Raw genomic sequence first — 21,501 nt, 5'->3', positions numbered from 1 at the left:
ATTTGCCGGGTTGCAGCGGTGAGGGGAAGTACTGCCAAAAGTGCGCCGGATATGACGAACGAGGAAAAGTGTTTTGCCGAGTGTATCGAGGTGTGTTTATATAGTACCGCAACATATATTGTGGGAAGCCTCCAGGGAACTAGAGAAGAGGTAAGACACTGGTTACTGCGATGCTCTGAGGTAAATTCTAGGTTGTTGACAACGTAGTGTTAAAAAGGTTAGGGAAGTGTGACCACTGGTAGCTGAGAGCCGGGTCCGTGTACTCAGCAGTTGACTGATGTTTACGAAAACATACCTCGTCCTGGTAGGCATGTTTGATGACTTACTTTTTGGTAATTATTTGTAATTAAAATTATTTATCTGATCAGCTACTTTTAGGTGTGTTTCGTAGTTCTGAAAGCTTGTTTTAGTTATTACAGTCAGGAAACATAGAGAATGTAAGAACATGGTTAGAGATGTTTAGTGAAGGATTGGCTGCGCATGGATCATGGTCGCTCCAGCAGGTTCACAGTCAACTACCTGTTCATTCTCCCTTTTGGGCTGGTCTGTAAAATGGTACTTGGGCTAAGAATATATATAGGGACAAGGCAAAATAATAAAATAATAATATATATATATATATATATATATATATATATATATATATATATATATATATATATATATATATGCGTGTGTGTGTTGGTACACGAATCTAGTGCATATGAACGCGCACTTAATAGAACACATAGTACGCTCCAACGGCCGGGATTCGAACCTAAGACCTTTTGCGTGGGAGGTCAGGTAAGAAATGTGATCCTCGATGGTACAGGTCGGGTCACCACCTGCAAGGGCATAGATTGTGACGTTACCATAACAGATGACATGGAACACGACAGGAAGTAACGATATCGACCAAGATACTTAACCATACACATAGCAAAACTGTAAACATAAACAGACGCTATACTCGAAAATATGCAAATATCGACCGTTTTATATATTTGAATAAGGGCGTGTTATGCAGATTCTCGTATGTATTATTGGCAAACTGAACCTTATGATGTATCGAGACTTGAACGTTATGTTTCGAGTACGAAGGGAAAATATAGCGTATTGTTTGAGGATCGGAGGCGTGTAACAATTATATTGCACAGTTATAACGTTATATATATAACAAACGTGTAACGTATTCGTATACTATGTCCCTGACGTCAATACTATATTTCCGTGTGTTTGTGAAATACTGAATGCAATGTTGAATATGCCGCTTTCACACAGGCATAATGCAACGTATTTGTTACTTTTCTATGATTATTACGATAATTACTAAGAAATGCTCCTTCCAGTCACGTTTACCAACCTCATAGAGAATACTAAAATCTTCAGTCATTTCGACATCCAACAGAACCATTCATAAAGTTACTTTATTGACTGTGTAAGAGAGTCTGTATGTACTACACGTGTGTCTGTTATATAATGTCATATAGCAGGGGTTAAGCGTGGTCATAGTAAACGTCACAAGTACACAATATCTAGAGAAGAAAACCGGGAATATGTGGTATACATTACACAGTATCATAAGATATAGATCTATATACGAAATTGATCTGAACCAGACAGAAGTTGTATGATCAATATTTGTGTTCACAGTAAAGGTATTTCACGAAATGCCTGCAAGCAGTCGATCATACTCACAATTCTTGTGTTCTTGTGAACTGGTGAACGTAACACAATTGCATCACGTTTGCGAACCGCATGAGCTGTGGTCCTCATACGAGACGAACCCTTGTTGGCCACTCCAGCTGAGTGCTGTAAGAGAACCAGGTCTGGTCTTAGAGACCTGGTAGTTAAGGGACTTAACGAACTTACCATCACCTGTGCTGCCCCTCCTCCTACAGGATTGGGTTGAACAGCCAAATTGTTGATGCTGCGCTGACTCCCTGCATTGGGTGGGCAGTGTAAATGGCACTGCGTAGCTTGTGTGGTCTACTGTGTCGGCCACAGCGGCAGGGGTAGTGCGTCGTTGCTTGTGTGGTCGTGCTCCAGGGAGTAATCCCTGATAAACCAGTGCGGCAGCTGCAAGCACTGGGTGTGGCTGCAGCTGTCCAGCTGCGGTGCTGCTCTTAGTCCAGCGGTAAGGCGTCACTGTGCTGCACGTAAAGGTGAGCTGTAGTAAGCTAGTGCAACAGCATTGGTCATTGGAATCCTATTGCGATTCTGTGGCACAGCAGTGGATGCTGTTGGGTATACAAGTCTCTCGTGCCACAGCAATCGTAGCTGTGATCAGAGCAGAGATGCTGTAAGGAGAGGTTACGCTGTAGGCTGGAGCTGTCATGTTCCGTCTTCGTCTGGAGGTTGACACTTGTGTTGACCTGCGCACGTCAGAGAAGGACTGGTGACTGATATGGCAAGGCAACGTACTTCGTGACACCAACATGGGTGAGGGAATATTGTCAGGTGAGGGGAGTCAAGGTTTAAAGTTTCCGAAGCGCCTGTATCTAGAATAGGCTTCACTGTCGTAGAACTTGACGCTTGGAAAGAGACAGTTATACGGGTCTGTCTGAGCGGGTACGGTAGCTCAGTGGCTGAAGCAGTGGTCCCCACTGTGACTGGAGTTCGCCCGAGTTTATCAGCCATGCAAACATTTCTGACGCAACGAATATTACACAATATAAAATCAAATACAGGGTGGAGCATAACGGCAGCATAAACTTCGCCCGTGTATTATGGGGTGTCAACGGAAATTAAAGGTTCATGTTACAGCGCGACTATGCCATCAAACAAACTGGACTCGTGCATGTGTATCGGCTGGGGGGGCCACAGCCTCCCCTCAAAACACAACCAGAGGGATCGGTTGACACGTTGACATCTCACTGCCTCCCCTTACACACGTAAATCATGACAGTATCAAACACTGTAGAGGTTTAGGTTAGCAAGGAAACAGGTGTGGTTGCAGGATTTGCAGCCTGAGATGAAATTGAGATGGTAATGTGCGTGGAGCTTAGTGTATGGCTGCTGAGTGTATGCCGGTCTGAGAACAAATTGCAGGCTCGTGTAACACAGTTCGTTAACTACTGCCGTGTGTTGAGTGAGACTGAGAATTAGACTGACCTGTGGATATGGCAGGGCCGTAATCGTCGTCACAAGGGCTTAGTGAAACAGCGTTGACCTTGCTTGGATACTGGAGTGAGCTAGGCTGCTACAGAGCGGTTTACTTTTGACCTAACTTTTGGGCTGAGCATCGCCGCTTTGAGAAGTGATACGGTGATGATCGTATTCATAAACGATGCGAAGAATGCTGAAACACTAACAGGGTCACATCGACGCATTCATATCCGTGAAAAAGCGATGGAGAGGAGGAGCATATTCGTTCAAGACATGGCTGGCTGCGAGGGAATACTGGAACCATAATGCCGACGGCCATTGCCATGAAAAAATTATCAATATTCACAAATATAAGAAGTTGAAAGTTTATTTTTGCTGTACAACTTCTTGATTTTATCATTTTCAGCTTTTTGAAAGCTAATATTTATGAGAGATCTTAAGGAAAATATTTTTACGAGAGTTTTGCGAATGGTGGTAGGATTTTGGGTTTATTTACATGTTGCGCCCATCTTCATGAGACGATCATCTCGCCTGACTTATTTAACGACTGGAAAAACCCTGTCGTATGCTTAAGGTACGTTCTGGTGGCAATATACATTTTGAACATTTATATGAGCATTTAATTGTAACAGATTTGTTGCGCGAAGAGAGCCAAAAAGTAAGTAATTGTATAGCGCATTATACCACATAATTACCGACACTAATTACTTGCAAGATATTTTTTTCTTACGATTATTCTTTTATATTTCCTCTCTGAAATCGGGAATAGAGCTTACGTGTTTGAATAGCAAGAGTATAAACTTCCACTCTCTTGTATTTATGAATATTGATGAATATTTTCCATTTCGACGGGTGTGGACACCATTGTTCCAGTATTCCTTCCCAGTCTTGTAAAACAATTCATCGTCGTCTTATGGTTGCGTTAACAAGGCAACATGACGGCGACAATATTATTCACTACACTGTGAGGCTACCGGGAGCCTTATTCCTGGGTCAGACTGATGATTTGAGCGGTCGTCTGGTCGTCCTGGCGACTCTGTGATGTGCCAGTAAATTTCTGAGACTTGGATTGGTTGTGCATATCATTGCCGTAAACCTCCAAATGAATGTCAACCATCACATTATTTAATTCCTTGACCGGTTCTGGCTTGAAGTAGGCCATCACCGTTTCAGAGCATGATTTCTCGAACTGTATCCTGTATATTAGGTTTACCTCGGTGTCAGAAATACTATACATCGTAAACTATTTAGACAGGTAATCATGACGTCTAGCGAGACATTGACAACGAGTGCCGGATAAAGCTGAGGTTTAGCCAGTTTTTCTCACCTGGTCTCATTAGCTCCGGGAGATCTGTTAAGGCTAAAATCACGGGCAGTAGCAACCGATGTGGCCGTAATGAACTAAGGAGACACGGGAATGGTCGAGGGCAGAGTGGGAGGTTAGCGTAGACACTAGTGTATATAAGAGTATTTACTAACTAGTGGATATGGATACCTAGGATATATATATATATATATATATATATATATATATATATATATATATATATATATATATATATATATATATATATATATATATTTCTTTTCTTTTTTCAAACTATTCGCCATTTCCCGCGTTAGCGAGGTAGCGTTAAGAACAGAGGACTGGGCCTTTTTTGGAATATCCTCACCTGGCCCCCTCTGTTCCTTCTTTTGGAAAATTAAAAAAAAAAAGAGAGGGGAGGATTTCCAGCCCCCCCGCTCCCTCCCCTTTTAGTCGCCTTCTACGACACGCAGGGAATACGTGGGAAGTATTCTTAATCCCCTGTCCCCAGGGGATTAAGTGGATTAGGTGGAAGGATGGAGTGAAAAAGATTTTGTGTGATCGGGGCCTGAACATGCAGGAGGGTGAAAGGAGGGCAAGGAATAGAGTCAATTGGAGCGATGTGGTATACCGGGGTTGACGTGCTGTCAGTGGATTGAATCAAGGCATGTGAAGCGTCTGGGGTAAACCATGGAAAGCTGTGTAGGTATGTATATTTTGCGTGTGTGGACGTATGTATATACATGTGTATGGGGGGGGGGTTGGGCCATTTCTTTCGTCTGTTTCCTTGCGCTACCTCGCAAACGCGGGAGACAGCGACAAAGTATATAAAAATAAATAGATATTTATGGATCTGGAGAAGGCATATGATAGAGTTGATAGAGATGCTCTGTGGAAGGTATTAAGAATATATGGTGTGGGAGGAAAGTTGTTAGAAGCAGTGAAAAGTTTTTATCGAGGATGTAAGGCATGTGTACGTGTAGGAAGAGAGGAAAGTGATTGGTTCTCAGTGAATGTAGGTTTGCGGCAGGGGTGTGTGATGTCTCCATGGTTGTTTAATTTGTTTATGGATGGGGTTGTTAGGGAGGTAAATGCAAGAGTTTTGGAAAGAGGGGCAAGTATGAAGTCTGTTGGGGATGAGAGAGCTTGGGAAGTGAGTCAGTTGTTGTTCGCTGATGATACAGCGCTGGTGGCTGATTCATGTGAGAAACTGCAGAAGCTGGTGACTGAGTTTGGTAAAGTGTGTGGAAGAAGAAAGTTAAGAGTAAATGTGAATAAGAGCAAGGTTATTAGGTACAGTAGGGTTGAGGGTCAAGTCAATTGGGAGGTGAGTTTGAATGGAGAAAAACTAGAGGAAGTGAAGTGTTTTAGATATCTGGGAGTGGATCTGGCAGCGGATGGAACCATGGAAGCGGAAGTGGTTCATAGGGTGGGGGAGGGGGCGAAAATTCTGAGGGCCTTGAAGAATGTGTGGAAGTCGAGAACATTATCTCGGAAAGCAAAAATGGGTATGTTTGAAGGAATAGTGGTTCCAACAATGTTGTATGGTTGCGAGGCGTGGGCTATGGATAGAGTTGTGCGCAGGAGGATGGATGTGCTGGAAATGAGATGTTTGAGGACAATGTGTGGTGTGAGGTGGTTTGATCGAGTGAGTAACGTAAGGGTAAGAGAGATGTGTGGAAATAAAAAGAGCGTGGTTGAGAGAGCAGAAGAGGGTGTTTTGAAGTGGTTTGGGCACATGGAGAGGATGAGTGAGGAAAGATTGACCAAGAGGATATATGTGTCGGAGGTGGAGGGAGCAAGGAGAAGAGGGAGACCAAATTGGAGGTGGAAAGATGGAGTGAAAAATATTTTGTGTGATCGGGGCCTGAACATGCAGGAGGGTGAAAGGAGGGCAAGGAATAGAGTGAATTGGAGCGATGTGGTATACCGGGGTTGACGTGCTGTCAGTGGATTGAATCAAGGCATGTGAAGCGTCTGGGGTAAACCATGGAAAGCTGTGTAGGTATGTATATTTGCGTGTGTGGATGTATGTATATACATGTGTATGGGGGGGGGGGTTGGGCCATTTCTTTCGTCTGTTTCCTTGCGCTACCTCGCAAACGCGGGAGACAGCGACAAAGTATAAAAAATAAATATATATATATATATATATATATATATATATATATATATATATATATATATTATCTTTTTTTTTTTATTATACTTAGTGGCTGTCTCCCGCGTTTGCGAGGTAGCGCAAGGAAACAGACGAAAGAAATGGCCCAACCCACCCCCATACACATGTATATACATACGTCCACACACGCAAATATACATACCTGCACAGCTTTCCATGGTTTACCCCAGACGCTTCACATGCCTTGATTCAATCCACCGACAGCACGTCAACCCCGGTATACCACATCGATCCAATTCACTCTATTCCTTGCCCTCCTTTCACCCTCCTGCATGTTCAGGCCCCGATCACACAAAATCTTTTTCACTCCATCCTTCCACCTCCAATATATACTTATGTAAGTAGGAGAGATGGCCAGAGAGCGTTATTGGATTACGTGTTAATTGACAGGCGTGCGAAAGAGAGACTTTTGGATGTTAATGTGCTGAGAGGTGCAACTGGAGGGATGTCTGATCATTATCTTGTGGAGGCTAAGGTGAAGATTTGTATGGGTTTTCAGAAAAGAAGAGTGAATGTTGGGGTGAAGAGGGTGGTGAGAGTAAGTGAGCTTGGGAAGGAGACCTGTGTGAGGAAGTACCAGGAGAGACTGAGTACAGAATGGAAAAAGGTGAGAACAATGGAAGTAAGGGGAGTGGGGGAGGAATGGGATGTATTTAGGGAATCAGTGATGGATTGCGCAAAAGATGCTTGTGTCATGAGAAGAGTGGGAGGTGGGTTGATTAGAAAGGGTAGTGAGTGGTGGGATGAAGAAGTAAGAGTATTAGTGAAAGAGAAGAGAGAGGCATTTGGACGATTTTTGCAGGGAAAAAATGCAATTGAGTGGGAGATGTATAAAAGAAAGAGACAGGAGGTCAAGAGAAAGGTGCAAGAGGTGAAAAAAAGGGCAAATGAGAGTTGGGGTGAGAGAGTATCATTAAATTTTAGGGAGAATAAAAAGATGTTCTGGAAGGAGGTAAATAAAGTGCGTAAGACAAGGGAGCAAATGGGAACTTCAGTGAAGGGCGCAAATGGGGAGGTGATAACAAGTAGTGGTGATGTGAGAAGGAGATGGAGTGAGTATTTTGAAGGTTTGTTGAATGTGTTTGATGATAGAGTGGCAGATATAGGGTGTTTTGGTCGAGGTGGTGTGCAAAGTGAGAGGGTTAGGGAAAATGATTTGGTAAACAGAGAAGAGGTAGTGAAAGCTTTGCGGAAGATGAAAGCCGGCAAGGCAGCAGGTTTGGATGGTATTGCAGTGGAATTTATTAAAAAGAGGGGGTGACTGTATTGTTGACTGGTTGGTAAGGTTATTTAATGTATGTTTGACTCATGGTGAGGTGCCTGAGGATTGGCGGAATGCGTGCATAGTGCCATTGTACAAAGGCAAAGGGGATAAGGGTGAGTGCTCAAATTACAGAGGTATAAGTTTGTTGAGTATTCCTGGTAAATTATATGGGAGGGTATTGATTGAGAGGGTGAAGGCATGTACAGAGCATCAGATTGGGGAAGAGCAGTGTGGTTTCAGAAGTGGTAGAGGATGTGTGGATCAGGTGTTTGCTTTGAAGAATGTATGTGAGAAATACTTAGAAAAGCAAATGGATAGGGGTGAAAGAATACTTCCCACGTATTCCTCGCGTGTCGTAGAAAGCGACTAGAGGAGACGGGAGCGGGGGGCCAGAAATCCTCCCCTCCTTGTATTAACTTTCTAAAATGGGAAACAGAAGAAGGAGTCACGCGGGGAGTGCTCATCCTCCTCGAAGGCTCAGAGTGGGGTGCCTAAATGTGTGTGGATGTAACCAAGATGTGAAAAAAGGAGAGATAGGTAGTATGTTTGAGGAAAGGAACCTGGATGTTTTGGCTCTGAGTGAAACGAAGCTCAAGGGTAAAGGGGAAGAGTGGTTTGGGAATGTCTGGGGAGTAAAGTCAAGGGTTAGTGAGAGGACAAGAGCAAGGGAAGGAGTAGCAATACTCCTGAAACAGGAATTGTGGGAGTATGTGATAGAGTGTAAGAAAGTAAATTCTCGATTGATATGGGTAAAACTGAAAGTTGATGGAGAGAGGTGGGTGATTATTGGTGCATATGCACCTGGGCATGAGAAGAAAGATCAAGAGAGGCAAGTGTTTTGGGAGCAGCTGAATGAGTGTGTTAGTGGTTTTGATGCACGAGACCGGGTTATAGTGATGGGTGATTTGAATGCAAAGGTGAGTAATGTGGCAGTTGAGGGAATAATTGGTATACATGGGGTGTTCAGTGTTGTAAATGGAAATGGTGAAGAGCTTGTAGATTTATGTGCTGAAAAAGGACTGATGATTGGGAATACCTGGTTTAAAAAGCGAGATATATATATATATATATATATATATATATATATATATATATATATATATATATATATATTCATTGTCAACTGCTTGCAATATAAGCAGCCAGTTTAAATATGGAATAATTTCCGAAGCAAACTTTTTAAGTTTGCCGTTATCAAAGAAAATTGAAGTTGATTATAAAGTTTTATAAAACGATGAGTGACATTTGAAGTAAATGCGGACATGAAGGCGATTTTGTCTCAAGTGCAATGTGCCAATTGTTTGCACTCGTACAGGAAATATTGGTTAGCTGCTAGTTTCCATTATTTAATATATAAATATTACTTGCTAGTTTACGTATTTTTTTGTAAGTCATTTGTTTCTAGCTTTATTTTACATGACTCAAAGAAAAAGAAAGAGATAGACTTCAAAGGGCTTACATCTGGCACCAGCGCATTACATGCGCTTTCAGATCGTCAGTTTAATATTTTCATATTTGTCGTCACGATATGTTCTCCATTGGTCTTTATATTTCGGGAGATACAATATCAATCAAATAATATTCCTAAGATGTTATACCATCTCTTATTTCGGTTTATTTCTGGCTGAGGAAATATTTGAAAATGAAGAAATGGCAACCGATAAAAAGGCGGGAAACTAGGCCTGGTGCGCGACAGTGTGTGCAGACCTGCAACTTACTCGCCATTATTTAAAGGTTTGTGACTGTGTATTTCACTCTTACTCACTCCAGTGTGATAATATTATATAACTTTTTATTATAGAATTGAAAATTCTTTGAAAGATAATATGTACTGATGCCCAATGATGATATTTCCTCATAATTATGTGTCGCTCTCGCTCGCTCGTTCTCATGTGTTCTATAAATGACATATAAAGTATCATATGGACTCAGATCTAGCTTGGAAAACAAACTAATGGACACTATTGAATGGTTTATTTCCGACTTTAGTAGTATGAACATTATAATAAGACTTGATAGGTGTCGTGAACAGTTAGGTACTGCGTTTGTAGAGGTGGTGGATGATCCTGCCAGTTATAAAAATTGTCAGCTTTCAAGTCTTAAGCTGCAGTAATTACGTCTGATTATCAGAAAATATCAAGAAATATTTGTTATATCCTAAGTAAATCACTTTCTAAATCTAAGAATTCAAATAAATAGCTACGATAAATGCATACATCTGGCACCACCAAAATACGTGTGCTTTCACAGTTTATTTTCATATTAATTATCCACGATACGTTTTGCGTAGGTCACTATATTTAGGGAGATACAAGATTAATCAAATCATATTCCCAGAATATTATACCACCTCTTATTTCTCTTTATCTCTAGCTGAGGAAATATTTGAAAATGTAGAAATGGCAACTAGCTAAAAGGCGAAAAAATAGATTGGACGTGCCAGAATCTGACGTCACTACAACTTGCCATTATTAAAAAGTTTGTGGCTGTTTATTTCACACTTACTCACTCCAATGTGATGATATTATGAAAACCTTTCATTATACAATGAAAAATTATTTGAAATGATCGGTACTGATACCCAATGATGATATTTACTCAAATTCTCTCTCTCTCTCTCTCTCTCTCTCTCTCTCTCTCTCTCTCTCTCTCTCTCTCTCTCTCTCTCTCTCTCTCTCTCGTGTGTTTTATGAATGACGTCATCTATCATATGGACTCAGATTATCGACACTGGATGTTCGACTGTTTATTGGTTAGAAATTATGTGATCAATGTTATCGACATTGGATGTTCGATTATTATTAGCATAGTACGATTCTAAATCATTTTACAAACTGGCAGGTTATTATGCACTTGAAACTAATGGGTTACGTATGACAGCGCAACACGATACATGTATTAGCTATATATATATATATATATATATATATATATATATATATATATATATATATATATATATTTTGTTTTTCTTTTTCTTTCTTTCAAACTATTCGCCATTTCCCGCATTAGCGAGGTAGCGTTAAGAACAGAGGACTGGGCCTTTGAGGGAATACCCTCACCTGGCCCAATTCTCTGTTCCTTCTTTTGGAAAATAAAATATATATATATATATATATATATATATATATATATATATATATATTTTTTATACTTTGTCGCTGTCTCCCGCGTTTGCGAGGTAGCGCAAGGAAACAGACGAAAGAAATGGCCCAACCCCCCCCTCCATACACATGTATATACATACGTCCACACACGCAAATATACATACCTACACAGCTTTCCATGGCTTACCCCAGACGCTTCACATGCCTTGATTCAATCCACTGACAGCACGTCAACCTCGGTATACCACATCGCTCCAATTCACTCTATTCCTTGAACTCCTTTCACCCTCCTGCATGTTCAGGCCCCGATCACACAAAATCTTTTTCACTCCATCTTTCTACCTCCAATTTGGTCTCCCTCTTCTCCTTGTTCCCTCCACCTCCGACACATATATCCTCTTGGTCAATCTTTCCTCACTCATCCTCTCCATGTGCCCAAACCACTTCAAAACACCCTCTTCTGCTCTCTCAACCACGCTCTTTTTATTTCCACACATCTCTCTTACCCTTACGTTACTCACTCGATCAAACCACCTCACACCACACATTGTCCTCAAACATCTCATTTCCAGCACATCCATCCTCCTGCGCACAACTCTATCCATAGCCCACGCCTCGCAACCATACAACATTGTTGGAACCACTATTCCTTCAAACATACCCATTTTTGCTTTCCGAGATAATGTTCTCGACTTCCACACATTCTTCAAGGCCCCCAGAATTTTCGCCCCCTCCCCCACCCTGTGATCCACTTCCGCTTCCATGGTTCCATCCGCTGCCAGATCCACTCCAAGATATCTAAAACACTTCACTTCCTCCAGTTTTTCTCCATTCAAACTCACCTCCCAATTGACTTGACCCTCAACCCTACTGTACCTAATAACCTTGCTCTTATTCACATTTACTCTTAACTTTCTTCTTCCACACACTTTATCAAACTCGGTCACCAGCTTCTGCAGTTTCTCACATGAATCAGCCACCAGCGCTGTATCATCAGCGAACAACAACTGACTCACTTCCCAAGCTCTCTCATCCCCAACAGACTTCATACTTGCCCCTCTTTCCAAAACTCTTGCATTTACCTCCCTAACAACCCCATCCATAAACAAATTAAACAACCATGGAGACATCACACATCCCTGCCGCAAACCTACATTCACTGAGAACCAATCACTTTCCTCTCTTCCTACACGTACACATGCCTATGTACGCACACTTTCATAGAACATACAAACCTCCATCAGCCAGGATCGAACCCGGGACCCCTTCGCAACAGGCGGGAGCCTAGCAGTAACGCTCCCGCCTGTTGCAAAGGGGTCCCAGGTTCGATCCTGGCTGTTGGAGGTTTGTATGATATATATATATATATATATATATATATATATATATATATATATATATATATATATATATTGTAGCAATAAAACGTAATACATGGCTGGCTCAGATTTGAGACATTAGAGAGTTACCGAATTCTTATTCACGTAAATAACATATCTTGGGAGGCTTATGAACCTAGGCTACAGTATAATAAAATCACTAACGAACACCTTACTGGGAAGCTGGGCGGCGGAAGTGTATGATAGCCAACACTAGTGAAGAGTATATACGAGCCACATAGCAGGAATTAGTTAGCCTAGGACAAATGAGAACCATGACAGTGGGTAAACAGTGACGTCTGGAGTTCCCTGCTAAGTCAAGTATATACGAGAAAAATACCCACAGATGATGTGAATCTAACCTAGCTAGAACTAGAAACTCAAGTGGGCCTACGGTGTCACTGCAGTTCCCACTGCTTACAGTATTCCGCAGCGGCGGTATGTACACGAATCTACGTCTATCGAAGGTGCATCGACATATGGCGTGATGCAGAAGTACAAGGGCTGAAGGTCACGCACTTTGTCACACGGCTTCGCAGTTCTTACGGTATTGTTCGAAGATGAGACAGTGTTGGCTGTAGACGCCACTGTGCGCTGGATGCCGTTAGATTAGGTTGACCTAACTGGCTATTGGAAGCGCAGACTGCAGGCGATACGTTGTGGTTGCATTGTCTGGCGGGCATCAGAGCTCGGTAAACACTAGTTAGTGATCTGGGTGGAGACGCCTTGTTGCCAGACGTTCGCTGGATGAAGTAGGGCAGCGTTGAGGTTAAGCGTAGTCTCTGGCAGAGATGAATACCAGTGATATAGTGGCTGGAGGCAGTCTGGTCTGGCAGAGAGTAGCGTGCAGCCAACGCAGAACTCAAACTGTGTGATCACCCGATGAAGTGTGTCGGGCATATATATATGGGTGCGTCGCGTGTCCATATACATGTAGAGGTGGTAAGTTCGGTAAGTCCCTTCAGCACCTGAGCCATCGTAGTGGGAGCGTATGTTATAGGCTGGAGCTGCATTGTACTTCTGTCGGTGTCTCGGGAGTTCGCGCATGTCGACCTGCGCATCTCATCGTAGGGCTGGTGACTGATGTGACAACACTGGTGCTTCGCGACTCCATTGCCAGGAGCGGTGACTGAAGGCCGTAATCAATGCAAGTAATCAAGACATGGGAACTGGTGTGGGAAGAGTGGAAGGTTAGAGTATACACAAGCGTTAAAGAATAGTATCTATTGACCGCATATGGATATCTAAGATATATGCTTGTGTATACAGTATCCACTGTGCAGTGGGTACTGCCAGATTGTTACATGGGGACTAGGTGATCTGACACCTTAATGTTCTATGATGTGTTGACTAATGAGACTTTTCAGTGCTTAAGGAGGGATCATCTGGACCAGTTGGCGTATCTGAATTCATTTTCATTTTTTGTGACTGTTAGTTACAACTTCATATCTTTTGATGTCATATTTGACCATTTTTGACCAGTGTGTTTGACATTTTCCGTGTACTTTGCAGGCACGGTGGTCCTTAATGGCAAGGCTCCCGGCAGTCCCTGACCAGGAGAGAGACGCCGAGGCATCCTCTCTAGGCAGGATCTGTCCAGGGATAACACCAAAGCTTCATCTACCTTCAGTTCAAGGTCAGTTGCAGGTCACACTCATTGATCAGGTGTTGATATGATGACAGATGTGGTTAATAATGAGAGACGTTTCGAGGGAATATTTGGGTATACGATATTCACAGCTTGAAGTATCTTGGTCTCACCATTTTCCTTTCCTTTACATTCCAGGTAAGTGATTTCTGCTCATCGAGGGACAATGACAACGAACGGACGTGTAAGGTAAGTTGAGAATTTCCATTTTGTAATGAAACTGTGCACCAGCAGCTGCAATGGTGCTGCTTCTGGTGCACAGTTCCGGACTGAGTTGCGTGGTACAGAGCGGTGGGAGTAAACACACTGTGAGCGGGGTCGAAATTGCCAAACAAGTGGTTCGTTGATCGAGCCTGGCTCGGTGGTGAGGCAGAAGGATGGGTGGGTAGCTGAAGCAGTGGCTGGTGGGTTTGTCATCCCGAGATCATTGTTTAAATTCATTAACCTGATCATGGATGACACATACAGGGAAATCTCATGCCTTAATTTCAGGTTTATTAAAGAAATACGAAGATATTTTTTTGGATTTGGTTTAGTTTCAGCTAATTCCTAGGCGGTGATGGGTGCAGATAGCCATGTCACAGCTCCTCCGCTCACACAACACACACACACACACAAACTCACCCGATCACATAGGCCTCTCTTACTGTTGCAACAACTTCTAGAATATCTAATATTACTTGAAATGAACTTGTTTGTGTCTGCTTACAAACATGGCTCAGTGGTACAATACAGTATCTATTTTCTGTTAACTGTGACTTTCCATTACCTTTCTAACTATATGCTCATCTGTGATACAAAGAGGGTTGAGAACTTTCCATATGTAGACCTACGTTTCATTCGATATCCCGTCCAACCTCACTCCTGAAGGAACACCTCGAGTCGGTCCGATATACTGGGGGCGACGTGGTGGCGGACGAGATGCCACTTTGCCCCAACGATTCCAAGACCGCGCGGGGGTACTTCTTTGGGCACCTGGGCTGTCCGCTCTCGCACTGGATCCCCGGTGTTGATCATGTTGGACCTCACGGAGCGCACGCGCGCGGTCTGGGAATTATTCTGTGGAAATTCGCATCTGGTACGCAGCCAGGAGGGATGTGGGGGTTAATTGACGAAACATAGAATTGCACAGGGGAACATCTATACCCTGTCTTGATCACATTTGAACATATGGGAAGATATGTAATGGAAAATTATTTGAAAATAAGGTCTACAAGGAGAATAATATAAGATATTCAGTTTCACCATGGGTCTGTACTACCCAGCCATGTTTACAAATAAACACAGACCCTGGCATAAGAAATTCAAGTAACATTAAATGTTTTAAACCTCTTTGCATCAGTGAGGGTGAGCTTCTGCGCGCAGGTGTTTTTGTTTGTGTGGCATCGGTGGTGGGGAGCTGCAACACCGCTATTAGCCACATCCACCGCCGCTCCCACATCACCACAGTTGCCGGGCTCCAACAGTCAACCACTTGTTTGGCAATGTCTACTCCGCTCATACAGTGTGTTGCTATACCTCGCAGGTACAATCCGCAACTGCACAGTTGGCTCCGTGTGTTGTTGATATTATGTTTCACATGTTACTGTGACAAGATGGCATCGCTCGTGTAACTAGGGCGGCGATGGGGCGGTTTCTTGATACTCGTTTTCAGTCTGTACTAACATGCGTGGAAATGATCCCTCAGCGGGAAATGATATATATATGTTGGAGTTTCTGTAGTCGTCATATATTTCAGTAAAAAGATATCGTGACTGAGAGGAAGAGAGAGAGAGAGAGAGAGAGAGAGAGAGAGAGAGAGAGAGAGAGAGAGAGAGAGAGAGAGAGAGAGAAGCTGTTCGACGCTTCAACCCAACTGTTGTTGGAGTTGCTCCCATGATCCTGCCTCAGTTGTACCTTCGTCCCGCCTCACCACAGTAGACGCGTCATCAGTAACAGCAGTTGGCGTTACGGGCAGAATTCGTTGACCTGGTAGAGTCTGGCCATACGATTGCAGCCATGGCAAGAGAGGTAGGAATATCAGAACCTAGCGGAGTGCGACGCTGGTGTTAGAAGATGAGAGGAGAGTGGAAATCTAGGTTGACCCATGTGTGGAGGACCAAGAAAGACGACCTCTGCGAATGACGGAAGAATCTTGGACGTGGCTGACAGATTCTGCAGTCGCCATCAGAGAACGGCTTCACGTAGACATTTCTCCGGGAGGTGTGAGGCGGAGGTGGCTTCGCGAGGCAGGGATACGTGAGGAGGAGGCGGCGTCGCGAGGCAGGGATACGTGAGGCAGAGGCGGCTTCGCGAGGCAGGGATTCATCGCGGGACACCAGGTATTTAGAAGGTAGAAGACCGTCATCGTAATGCCACACACCAGGTCGCTCACCAACACGTAAATGAAGGTTTCGATTTCTGGAGTAAGGTAATGTTTCTGTGGATTCCTCTGATTTTGACTATACATATGTAATTCCTTTATTTATTCATTCCTTCATTATTTACATTGCTATTGCAGGATCATCCCTCTGATTCCAGAGTCGTTCGAAGGTGGTTAGACGAACAACCCGACCTGTAACAACTGGAGTGCGACAGCCTCATCGACAACGTATGGGGAACCATCGTTAGGTCGTGGGAGAGGTGATTGACCGACTGCGAGAGGTGATTGTACGTAGTGATGGTTGGAGCATCAAACGACCAACTGGCTGTTCACCACGCGCAATCAGACAACCCCTCCCTCCACCTGTTATTTGACCTGCCTAACAACATTTGTGATTTATGATTACCGAGAGTTACTAACAAATGATAGTCATACTATTGTATTAAATATTTAAAAATGATATTGAAATCTGATATTTTCTAATAAACATTAAATCCAACGTACATAGTCGTATTATTGTGTTTTATTCGTAATCAAATGTAACTGTATATCCTGTGTATATTAGTCTCTGCCTGACTCTCTCCTCTACACCAGTGTCGAACTTTATTATATTTTTCGATACTCGTAGATCTCAAGCTATGGCTGCATTTTTCGATACTCGTAGATCTCAAACTATGGCTGCAATCGTATGGACAGACTCTTCCAAGAGAACAATGTTTCCGCGTCACGGACTTTGTTGATGTCCCATCTGCTGTGGTGAGGTGGAAGTAAGGAAGTGAGGCAAGATTGTGTCATTAAGTTCGACAGCAGATCGGTTGATGTGTTGAACAGCCTCTCTCTCTTTTTTTCCTCCTTTCCTTTCCTCTCGCACTCTTAAGAGACTTATTGTTATTTATTGAAATGTTTGTATGTTGCAAGAACAAACATATGTATTACTTCTTTTGAGGATTATTCCTTTCCATGTTAGTGCAGACTGAAATGAGTAATTATGAAAACTCGCCAACCATCGTCTCCTTGGTTAACGAGCAGTGCGACGTTGCCACACTAGCAAACGACGCTTTGGTATTGGGTAGCAACACACGTGGAGCCGACTGTACTTGTTTTCCCTTCGCGTCTAGTCGAAGGTCGTGGTCTTCCCGGTTACGTCCCTTTGTTGTGGGGTCTTTGAGCGAGGCGCCCTCGCCTCCCTAGTTGTAGAGGTGCCGCCAAATCCTTTTACTTTATCCCAACCGTTGGGTGTTTAGTCCCATTTCCCCCCCTCAGATTTGTGGGGTGTGGAAAGCGACCCTCCTTTGTAAGGTATCGAAACCTCAATTTTCTCTCCGTATGAGATATACAGTTACGCTCCTTCTCATCTGTGTGGGAAGTTTCCGATCCCAGTTGTAGATGGAGGGTATCTAGTTCCCTTTCCTGCCAGTGTGTGTCAAAGCCATCTGCTATCCGGTAGGGAGATATTGAATCCCAATATTCCGTCGTTGATGAGTGTGCAGCCTATCGGCTTTCTCAGTTTTGCTGAGTCAGATTCGCTCTTCAACACCTTCGTTTGTAAAGAGGCGAAAACCCGTTCTCTCCTTAAGTGTGGAATGAAAAAAAGAAATATTTAATCCTTTCTTATGAGGTATTAAAGCTCATTTTCATCCCTACGTCTGGTCTAACTTGCCCCATCCGGTATTAATATAATGCATGAGCTAGTAAAATGCCAAGCCAATCTATTATTATCGATGCACCGAAAAGCTATCGAGATTGAGTGCATAATTTAGAAGGGATTGAGAATTCTTTTTTTCATTCATATATTCTAATATGTATGCAAAACCACCCACGTTCGAGTAAATTATGTTACGGTTGAGTGTAGAGTGTAAAACATGTATGACATGTAATAGATGTTTTCTTAACGTATTTGACTCCTAAAATGAGCATCAGAGATAATACCTACACGTGAAGGTATTACGCATGGGTTAGGATTACATCCTATTGTGGTATCGAAAAGGTTTAGCTTGATATTCGGTTTATGGTTTAATATGGGATCGCTAGTGGGGCCAGACGAGATTGACTGGCCCCGGGCGAGATTAACAGGATGGTTATAGTTTGTAACTGGCTGGTTGGTTTCCTTAGATGCTTGGCTAAGGTCAAGGTGATAATGAGTTTCACAGGGCATCAAGTCAGCGTCATAACACGTATATACAAATGTACAATACACCATTTAGATCCCGGGTCCAAGGGCACGTTGAAGGGTCTTGGAGATTCAACAGTCGTTCATTATCCAGTGAATAATCTGGCAAGTTTGTATAAGGAAATTCCATTGTTTGGATAAGGGACGAGTGTAAACAGATGAGAAACATAATGAGATAGGTTCCATTACTCACTCGGCTGGGCATAAGATCAGTTTCTTGGCTGATCCTCCATATTGATCAAGCGTTGGTAAACAGCGGGTCATGCATAAAGGGACTGACAGAAGGTTGTAGATGTGATGCAGTTTACCTCAGTATACCACTTGAGGGATACTCAGTCCGAGTAACAAGACAATCGCTTGTTGGAGAAGTCTCTCCTCAGGCTTTGAAGACAGTAATTTGCCTGTGTATGTGTGTGTCTGGCTCTGAGGGAAACAGAAATGTTCGCAGTACAGTTCTCAAAGCAATTAGTGGGTTATGGTAATTGTTCGTGCAAGTTGCAAGCAACGTTTTCGTACGAACTGTTGAACACAATGTTAATATCGGGTTAAAAAGAATTGGAGTAGAATCAAATAAGGGCAAACTGTTAACTAGAATTCGTTTTGCTGTCTGTCGAAAGTTTCCAGCGTCTAAAATCATGCATTTAGTTTAAGTATCGACAGCAGTTACTTTCCGCATGGGGCCCTACTGACCCATAAACTTTGGCAGCTTCGTTCTCGAACAGATAACACTTGTTTGGATCTTGTAGTTTTCACATACTTTATCTGGTCTGTTTGATTCTAGAGAGCAGTACGCTATTAAATTTAGTCCAGAGTGCATGAGGTCGTTGAAGGACCTCACAGGTTCAACAATCGTTCATTATCCAGTAAATAATCTTGAAGGTTTAAGAAAATTTCATCGTCTAGAGAAGGGTCGAGTGTAAAAGGGATCAGAAACGAGATTGATTCCATTACTCACCTTGGCTGGGCACAAGATAAGTGTGTGGTAGAGTCTTGGCGGCTCCACCAAATTGATTAAGCTTTGGTAAATTAGCGGGTCATCCATGAAGGAACTTGCTTGGTCTGTCAGAAGGTTGCAAGTGTGATGCAGTATACCTCAGTATACCCACCTGAGGGATACCCCGAGTGTTAGTGACTATTAGGTGGGTAAAGTTAGAAATCTGGTGTTAGTAACTGGTGGTAATTGGTGCCTATCAAGGACAGTGTTAGTAATACTTAAACAGTCCTGTGAATGACGACTTCTTTGTACCTACGTTACATGACAATCTGCAAGTGAAATAGGTCCTCTTACTTGACGTCTTCAATGGATGTTGAAGGCTGGAGGTGAGATCATTGACAGGTAGACTAACTCGGTTTTGTTCATATGAATAGACAACATCTTTGGCCTACGTTAAAAATGAAAGAGTCCTAAGTCTCTGACCTCTATCAGCAGACTTTACGACGGCTGGAGGAACAGCGTTGAGATACTTTGCTTTTAGCTTTTAAGACGTATTAAACCTCCGAGTTAGTCTACCGTAAATCAGAATGCTTAAGCTTTCAAAATTGTGCTTTTCATTCAAGTATCGACAGCAGTCACTTTCCAAAGAGGGCCCACTGACCCACAAACTTTGGTGTCTTCGTTCTGGACACAACACTACTTCTTTGGATCATGCAGTTTTCACATTCTCTGTCTGTTTATCTGGTCTGTTTGCTGCTGCAAAGCGATTCTTGTATATCCTCGAATTTTACAGTTACTCTCAACATTTCTTCTTTTTATTCAACATTTCACCCTTTTTTTTAATGCTGAAGGCTTCGGTGATGGACAAAGGCCCTTATCCATATTAGAACCTAAATTGATTATAAAGATACCTAAATATAGAGAAGCTAGGACAGCATTGTAGAAATATAATCTTCGAGTTTCAGTTGCCGGTTTTAGAAGATCTTATATTTGAGAAGATATAACAGACAATAGGTATAACGTTCAACTATTTAAGCTTGTTTTAATTTCTGAGCAATTCATATGTAACAATGTATTCAACGGTTGTTGACAAGGTAATTTCATTTAGGCTCCCATGTGAAGAAGTGTCTCAGAATCAGAGAAAACCCTTCCGAATATTTTTTTCCGCCCAAAATTGAGTTTACATTTGTCCTGAAGAAGTGTTTCAGAATCAGAGAAAACCTTTCCGAATATTCCTTTTTTTTCACCCAAAACTAAGCTTACATTTGTCCTTAAACCGTCTGTCGACTATCATTTCGTTTACCCTAATTACCAAGCTGGTTGTGTAGGCAAGTACTGACGAGCACTTGCGTCAGTCGAGCAGGGACGGGTCGTAAGCCTTACGCTACTTCACCATACTTGGCACCATGCTTTTTCACAAGAGCTGCTGACCCTTACATCGCAAACCGCTACGTTGCTATTCATCAGTATTGTGCAGGTTAAAGCCTCCCCTGTGCTTCACACTCCAGCAACCTATATTCACAGATGACTCAGCTGCTACTAACACCATACTGAGGAGACATATCACGGTGTAATGATGCCAATAAGCGCCTCGAAACCTCCACTTTCTTCTCAACCCATTGCTACTAAACACCGCGCCACTAGTGGGAGACCCATACGAAACTACACTTCCCAGACCAACACTGGTCGCTCCATCTCGTCTGCATCCCGGATGATGTGCATCTCTCCAACATCATAAACATCGATTCAACTTCTCACAAGACCCCTCGTGCCTCAGGTGCATGATACTGAAGACCCTAAAAATCTAACTGTCCTTCGCTTTACAGCACTTTACAACTCCCTCTCGACACCTGTTCCACGCGAGTTAGGAAGGCAAAGTATATGGCATTGAACGTCGTCGTGAATCATTCTTGTAGATGTGGGATTTTCTGTGATTACTGGCATTAACTTCATGCGGATCCATACATCCTCTCGTATCATTCATACACATCCTCGTCTCTCGTGCAGAATGTAAGAAAGTGAAACGCAGACGTCCACACTTCATCATATGATTCACATAAGA

At 42.8% G+C, this 21,501-nt stretch overlaps 1 long non-coding RNA gene across 1 annotated transcript; it reads left to right on the top strand.

Annotated features, from left to right (window-relative positions):
- Positions 1 to 11: 11 nt before the first annotated feature.
- Positions 12 to 16,829, top strand: LOC139756222 (uncharacterized). The gene is made up of 3 exons (XR_011714303.1): positions 12 to 150; positions 13,838 to 13,961; positions 16,494 to 16,829. It is a non-coding gene; the product is annotated as an uncharacterized lncRNA (long non-coding RNA).
- Positions 16,830 to 21,501: the final 4,672 nt, after the last annotated feature.

Source organism: Panulirus ornatus, chromosome 21 (genome assembly GCF_036320965.1).
Source record: "Panulirus ornatus isolate Po-2019 chromosome 21, ASM3632096v1, whole genome shotgun sequence".
In the NCBI taxonomy this organism is placed as follows: Eukaryota; Metazoa; Arthropoda; class Malacostraca; order Decapoda; family Palinuridae; genus Panulirus; species Panulirus ornatus.
This window is presented reverse-complemented; position numbering and strand designations above follow the sequence as displayed.